Source organism: Stegodyphus dumicola, chromosome X1 (genome assembly GCF_044657685.1).
Source record: "Stegodyphus dumicola isolate Sdum_Otavi_A_Nest chromosome X1, ASM4465768v1".
NCBI classification, from domain to species: domain Eukaryota; kingdom Metazoa; phylum Arthropoda; class Arachnida; order Araneae; family Eresidae; genus Stegodyphus; species Stegodyphus dumicola.
The window spans coordinates 128,828,289-128,835,459 of record NC_140780.1 but is presented as its reverse complement, the minus strand read 5'-3'; positions in this window follow the sequence as shown (position 1 = coordinate 128,835,459).

Below are 7,171 nucleotides of genomic sequence, written 5' to 3'. Positions count from 1 at the left end.
AGGTATTTCTGCCGCTTTCCTAGCGTGCCTTCGTGGTGTAGTGGTTCTGCACGCTGAGCCGGTATTCCAGAGGCCCGTGTTTCGAGTCCCGGCGAAGGCGTTGCTAATTTCTTGATTAACTTGACTATGAAAAACATTATGCGCGTTGATACGTTTCGCAATAACCGCACAAAATAAACGGGGGAAACACACTCCGATCAGTTATAATTCAAACACTAATTTCGTAGAATGATTATCAAAGGCGTATTATACGTCTTTTATTGCAGAAATTTTCTCTAAAACCAATTGCCCAATGCTGCGTAACACAGAGAAGTCTAAATAAAGCGTTTAACTACCATGTGTTCTTATTACAGCATATATGTAGTGCGACCAAAATTTTCGTAGTCTCAAAGCATACTTTCATTGATTTATTTCTTAAAACTGAACCATGTGCTTATAAATTACCCGTGGCTCTATAAATTAATTTTTCAAAAAAATATTTGATTACCCTAAACCGGAATTCGCCTTCCCCCCCAGCCCCGGAATTAGGGAGAAGACAACTGAACACTTATTATCAATAAAACGTAGTTCTGAGTGTTTAACACATAAATTTGATACATATTTATGTACCAAAAAATGCACTCTATAAAATATTAAAAGTAACTGTAATATTGAAACACTTTAGAACAGAAAATCAAATTATGTTTTATTAGTCTTTGAATAAATTAATTGTTGAGTTATGAGCTAAACTGATTAAGACCAAGCACTCGAGAGCTATCTGCTAAAAAGGTAGGGGTACCTTTGTGGAAGATTTTCTACGAGTTGCTTGGTTAGTTTTAATTTAGGAAAAGCACCATGAGGTCCTTTGCTGAAGACGAGATTTCTTCAAGGAGAACATTTTAAGGGAAATGGATAATATTCACTTTATACGTGGATAAAATCACGAAAAACCTCTGTAACCAGTCTATTTGCTATAATTTGAATCCAGGTAGAAAGAAGTACAAGTGTTGAGTGGTTTTGTTTACTAAGTCACTGGCGAGGCAATAAAAAAGTTTAAATTATTGAAAAGTAGCTTACTGAGCAAAGATTTTAAAATTATAACTATTTATTATTTTAAAATGAATTATTTAATTACTAATTTAATTGAGCAACAAAAAAATGAAGACGAAAGAACAGAAAAAATGATATTTTTAGTATAACATATTTAAATTGAGGAAAATAATATTAGGGTTATTGGCCTATAGAAAGGGAGGCCATATTTACCTTACATATGTGAAATAACTTACGCAACCAGCTCGTTCAACAGCTGGTAATAAAACAAAAGGTGTGTTTACGCCTTTAGCCCCTACAAGGCGGCCTTAAATTTAAAGAATTTCATCATTATTATTTACAAGGATTAATCGATGATTTAAAATAGCAAAGCATGTCTTTTTAATGCACATCCAGATGCTGCATTATTCCTTTAATACATTTATAAGCCTGGAAGACACTTCTGTAATGGCAGCAGGAAAGACAGATATTTTTTCTGGTAGTATTACTCAATACTGCGTTGAATGATGGAAGTTTGTCCTAAGTTCGAAACCAGGCGAACAGGCTGGCTGCATGGTTAGTTTTTGTGGTTTTCCGGATATGTAATGGGATCAAGAGCAAGTTTATCTCAAAGAAAACCTCTCTGAAGGCATCTTTCCTATTAGGGCAGTTAGTCCTGTTGAACTTTGCTATATTCCAGTCACAGTAACTAATACTTTTATGAAAAATCAATATTCGGCAAGCAAACCTTATCACATATAAAATTGCATCATTAGCATTTTTTAGGATAACCTTACCTGAGCCTCAAACTATTCCTTCTGCTCTTCGCACAACTTTCTAAAAAAAAAATATAAATAGAAATCAAATATACAAAATACCTTCTAGGAATTTCTGAATTCTGAAGAATTATATTTTTATCATGAGACAAATTCACTTGTCACATCGCGGGGAAAACGCACTGAACACGATTTTCAGTTTGACTAAACCAATTAATGCGAAAATGTTGTCTCATCGATGACCCGAAATTTAGGTACAGAAAACGTAACACATCTCCGCCTTTCAGAGCGGCAGAATTTCCAAATCTTAATGTTAACAAAAATAATTCTCTAGAGACGTAGTAAATTAGCAAGGGTTCCTTCTCGAATAGCAGCTGGTAGTAGGTGGGGAATTTACATATTCCCAACTTTGTAAATTTTCCTTTATAATTATCTTTCCTCTTGTTAAAAAAGTTGTGGATTATATATGGTTATTTCATACCGAACCCACAATATCCCCTAATTGTTTTGAGCAATGAATGTGGCTGCAGGATGTTACTCCGCAGTAAAACAGAAACGGAACCTAAAACTCCATTATAGATCTATAGAGAAAATATTTTCCTATACCCAAGAGTCGCACTTCAAATACTTCTTACTATTTCATCATCAAATGCTAGCAATGAACGCTCGTTGAGCAGATTAAAACAAATTTTGACGTATTTACAATTAACGATAAGATCCCCTTAGTCATCCAGCATTCTGAAATGTGGAAAGAGAAAAATTTGAAAGGATCGACTTTGATGAAATAATTGATAAATTTGCTTCAGCCAAGGCAAGAAAAATGTATACATAGTAATTAATTGTATTAATGTATTATAATATTATATTATTCATAATAAATTCATCTACTTATCTATAATATTTATTAAAATTTTAATTGTTTAAAAAGTGTACTTTTTTAAAAACAATTATAAAAACATGTAAAATAATTAATACCTTAACTAATTCTAGATCATCGCATGTCTGATTTTTTCGCCGACACAGATATATAGGGTGTTTCATAGATCATGGGACAAACTTGGAGGAGTGGTGGAGTGTACTAAAATATGCATTTTTTTATAGGAATGTAGGGTCTAAAGTGACGGGTTAGGACAGGAAAGCAAAAAAAACGACACGAGAGGAAAATGTGCTTATGTACAAAACCAACGCAAAGTGCTTCTTTGTACCAATACAGTATTCACAATAAATGTTCAAAATTGCGATTACCAGCTTGGTAACGTCGCAGAAGGGATTGACGAACATTCTGAAAAACGACAGGCAATTCGCGCACGCTTGCAGCCGCAATGAATAGTCGTGCGATGAAGTCCTCCAGTGAGTCAACTGGAGTCTCGTAAATGATGCTCTTCATATGGCCCCATAAAACAAAATTCAAGCTTCATAAATCTTGCGAACGGGATGGCCATCGAACGGGTCCACCACGGCCAATCCATCGGCCCGGAAATGTCCCATCCAAGTAATTGAGAATCCGCACGTGGTTATGGGCTCGTGCACCATTATGCTGGAACCACATGCGATCACGAACGACAGCCGGAACATCCTGCAGCAATTCCGGTAGCACCTCTTGCAGAAAAATATGATAACATAAGCCATTTGTACGTGCAGGTAAAAGGTATGGGCCTATGAGTTAGTCGTTAACAATAACCGCCAAAACATTCACGGAGAAGCGGGTTTGGAATGCATGTGGACGTGTGCCGGGTGGATTATGAGTTGCCCTCACGTGCATGTTGTGGCTATTGAAGATGCCGTCCCTGTGAGAAAGTTGCCTCGTCCGTGAATAGCACATCCGATGAGAGATCCGCCTGCGCCGCACACTGCTACAAGAACCAATGGCAAAAATGAACTTGAAGAGGGTAATCTGTCTCTTGCAAGGCTTGGACTCTCTGCAAATGGTATGGGTGCAAACCATTTTCATGCAATACTCTCCAAACGGTGGAATGACTCAGCTGCAGACGTGTGCAGTAGCTCTTGTACTTGTCTGAGGTGATTCATGGACAATGTTCAATATGGATTCTTCAATGCGAGGTTGTCGTGCACTTCTTCTTCCACTCCTGGTGTCAGAGGTGGCTTCAAATGAACCGTTTTCACACAGAGACCGATGCAACCTCTCGAACATTGTGTGCTTCGGCCCACGCCTATTCGGAAACCGTTCCTGGTACAACCGTAGTGCTGCTCTGCTGTTCCCATTAGCTGCACCATACATGAGATGCATGTCCGCTATTTCTCTGTGCGTAAACTCACCCATTACGCTCGACATCAGAGTTGCGAATGATCCTCTGATGCATCGGATCGTGTTTTGTCCGGCTCACTACCGCCCTCTAAACCTGCATTGCCAGCCAATCACAGCTGTAGTTCTTATTACTGTTAGTGTTCCCTTTTTTTTGAAAGCCCAACAGCGGCCGAGCGGTAAAGTCGCTGAACTCTGGTAGTTCAGTTCGAGGTTCGAATCCCGCGAACGGGCTGGCTGCATGGGCGTTTTCGTGGTTGTTCTCCATGTGTAACGTGTATACGAACGAGTTTACCTTAGAAAACCCTCCACGAAGGCAGATAGCCCTAGTGTGCTTTGCCATAATTAAATAAACCAAACCAAACCCTTTTTTGAACATTTATTGTGAATACTGTATTGCTGCAAAGAAGCACTTTGCGTTGATTTTGTACATAAACACATTTTCCTCTTGTGTCGTTTTTTTGCGTTCCTGCCTTAACCCTACATTCCTATAAAAAAAATGCATGTTTTAGTACGCTCCGCCCCCCTCCAAGTTTGTACTGTGATGTATTGAAACACCCTGTATTTCCGAATCCAATGCTAGTTTAGTTAGGTAGTGACTATTCTTAATATATTTTAGAGTATTTTATGGCAGATTCAGCATGTTATTATTATTTGCATTATTTTCTTATTACGAATATATTCTATACATTATATTACTGTAAGTGTTTTTTGGGAGGGAGCGCCAAAACGGTATTTTGCCCCGGGCGCAAGTTATGCTTGCTACTCCACTGAATTCATAGGTAATTTTCTAAATTCTTCTGTTGAAGATGTTTATTTCTCTTTTAAGATTCGGATCCCAGTTTCGATTTATGCCACAGCTTAAGCATTCTGTTACGTTCTCCCTAATAGTCTAATGTTATTATTGGTGAGCTGAGTTGTAATAGTAACATTCATGTAAGCTTTTAAGATATTGTCCGTAAGGTATTTAATAGCATAATCAATGTCCTGTTTACTTGAAAGAGAGGAAACATTTTGCAGATGTTTAGTAAAGGTATTATGAAAGGTAATCCAATCAGTGTTATTTTTTATTATAGGAGGATGTTCTTCAGTGATTCCAATAGAAGCGATATGACAGGAACATGATCCGAAGTTAGTTCGGCCTTGACTTCCAGAGCAGTAGGTATAGAGGTATTAGATAAGATGATGTCTAGAATATCTGATTTACGTGGGTCAGCAGGTCTGTATGTAGATTCGATCGGAACATGTAAGGCAATCGTATGGTTACTAATAAAGCTGGGCAAAATGCGACCGTTGGCATTGGTACGCCGACAGCCCCAATCGATGTGTTTAGCATTGGTATCACCAGCTAGGAGGATTTGATTATCATCAGAAAGTAAATTTTTAAGCATTTCGTCTTAAAGGTCTATGATGAGTAGATTGAACAAAAATGAAGAGTGTCATAGTTCGGAAGAACAACAGCTACCACAATACTTTCATATCCACCGATGTTATTAGTAAAAACAAGGCAGGATCGTAGGGAGTTTTTTACATGAATGGCATCAGCCTGTCACTTCTGTACGTACAGTAATTTGGGATGTAAAGTTGATCAGCTGAAATGGTATGGATCTCGGAAACGAAGCTGAAATCGATGGCATATTCTTGTGAGAAGTCCGTGAATTCATCGAATTTGTTAGTAATGCCAGCGGCATTCCAATAACACAGTTTGATGGGACAGTTCATGGTATTGAATTTGTTGCAGTGTTTTATTTGTATTAGATTCTTTTAAAGATTCTTGTTGTCTGATATTCTGAGCAAGTACATGAATGTGACGTTTCAGTAAGTTAAGTACTGAGATCATCAAAGATCTTTTTTGCTTCGGTGATAAAGGTAAGAAGTAGATCCGTTATTGGTTTTGAGAGAGTTCGCAAAGAACTTGTTAACAACGAATCTCGAATCTGTCGGCGTAAATTTTAATTTGTTCACTTTTTTATTGTTTGGGACACATTTCGCAGACTTTAAAGGATGCTGTGTGATCCCAAGTCCAGAAATGGCGCACTTGGCAGGTTCGTCTTTGCCTTTAGAGCGCTGTCTTGTGTCATGGTTTGCACCACATCTCACACAACGAAAGTTGTTGTTGCATGCAGCTTGCGAGTGATGGAAGCCTTGACATTTGAAGCACTGGACTAGGCCAGTGCGTCCTTTGTAGGGTTCCACTTTGATGTGCAGTCTAAGAATTTTGGATTCTTAAAAATTTTCCTGGATTTATCAGTCTTTGATAGAGTTACGAGAAAAAGAGGATATTTTTTTAATTTCTCCTTTAAATCGGCGAGATAATTGCGTAACATTAATAACATCGTAATTTTTATTAGAAAGTTCCATTTTAATTTCTTCTGGATCTATATATCATGGGTAAGATGACGAAAACCTACCTTAAGGTTCTTGTCTTCAGGCATAAAAGAATGATACTTTACATCTTTATCGTTGAGAATACGTGTCATTTTTCTGTGGATAGTAGCGGCTGTGACTTTAATCTTAAATCCATTCTTCTGTGCAGAACCAGTGTACTCAGAGTTATTGGATAAATTATAATCAGCAAATAAGATTTTTAGTTGAGCCCAACTATATTTTTTGTCATTGATATAGATGGCAGGATGTACTCTTCCTTTTTGGGGGGCTGGTCAATTTGGTTTTTCTCGTTAGTTGTTAATGACTTTGATTCAATAGTATTAGTATCCAGAGATTCTTGATTTTGATTATTCTCTTTATGCATGGGTTTAAATTGTGTGTCTTTTAAATTGTGATCATTAGTTGAACGATAATGTCCCATTTTCTTTTTTCTACGGTTCTGTCATCTTTAGGTCTTTGTTCTGATTCATTTCCAGAACTATCAGTATCTTGGTCAAGTGGAATCTTAAATTTTATTAGCATTAGGTTTGCTGGGTAAACTTTTCATCCTTTTCCGTTTGATAATTTTCCACTCACTATCAATGGGAACAGGAGATTCATTTTGTGAGAGTTCCAAAGAGGATTCAGTTTCTTTTTCCGCAACGATTAATACTTCATATACTTTTTGAAGTAAATCCAACTCTCGTCTTCTTTGGCTCTGATACTTTCATTATTCTTCTTAGATTTGAGCTCCTAA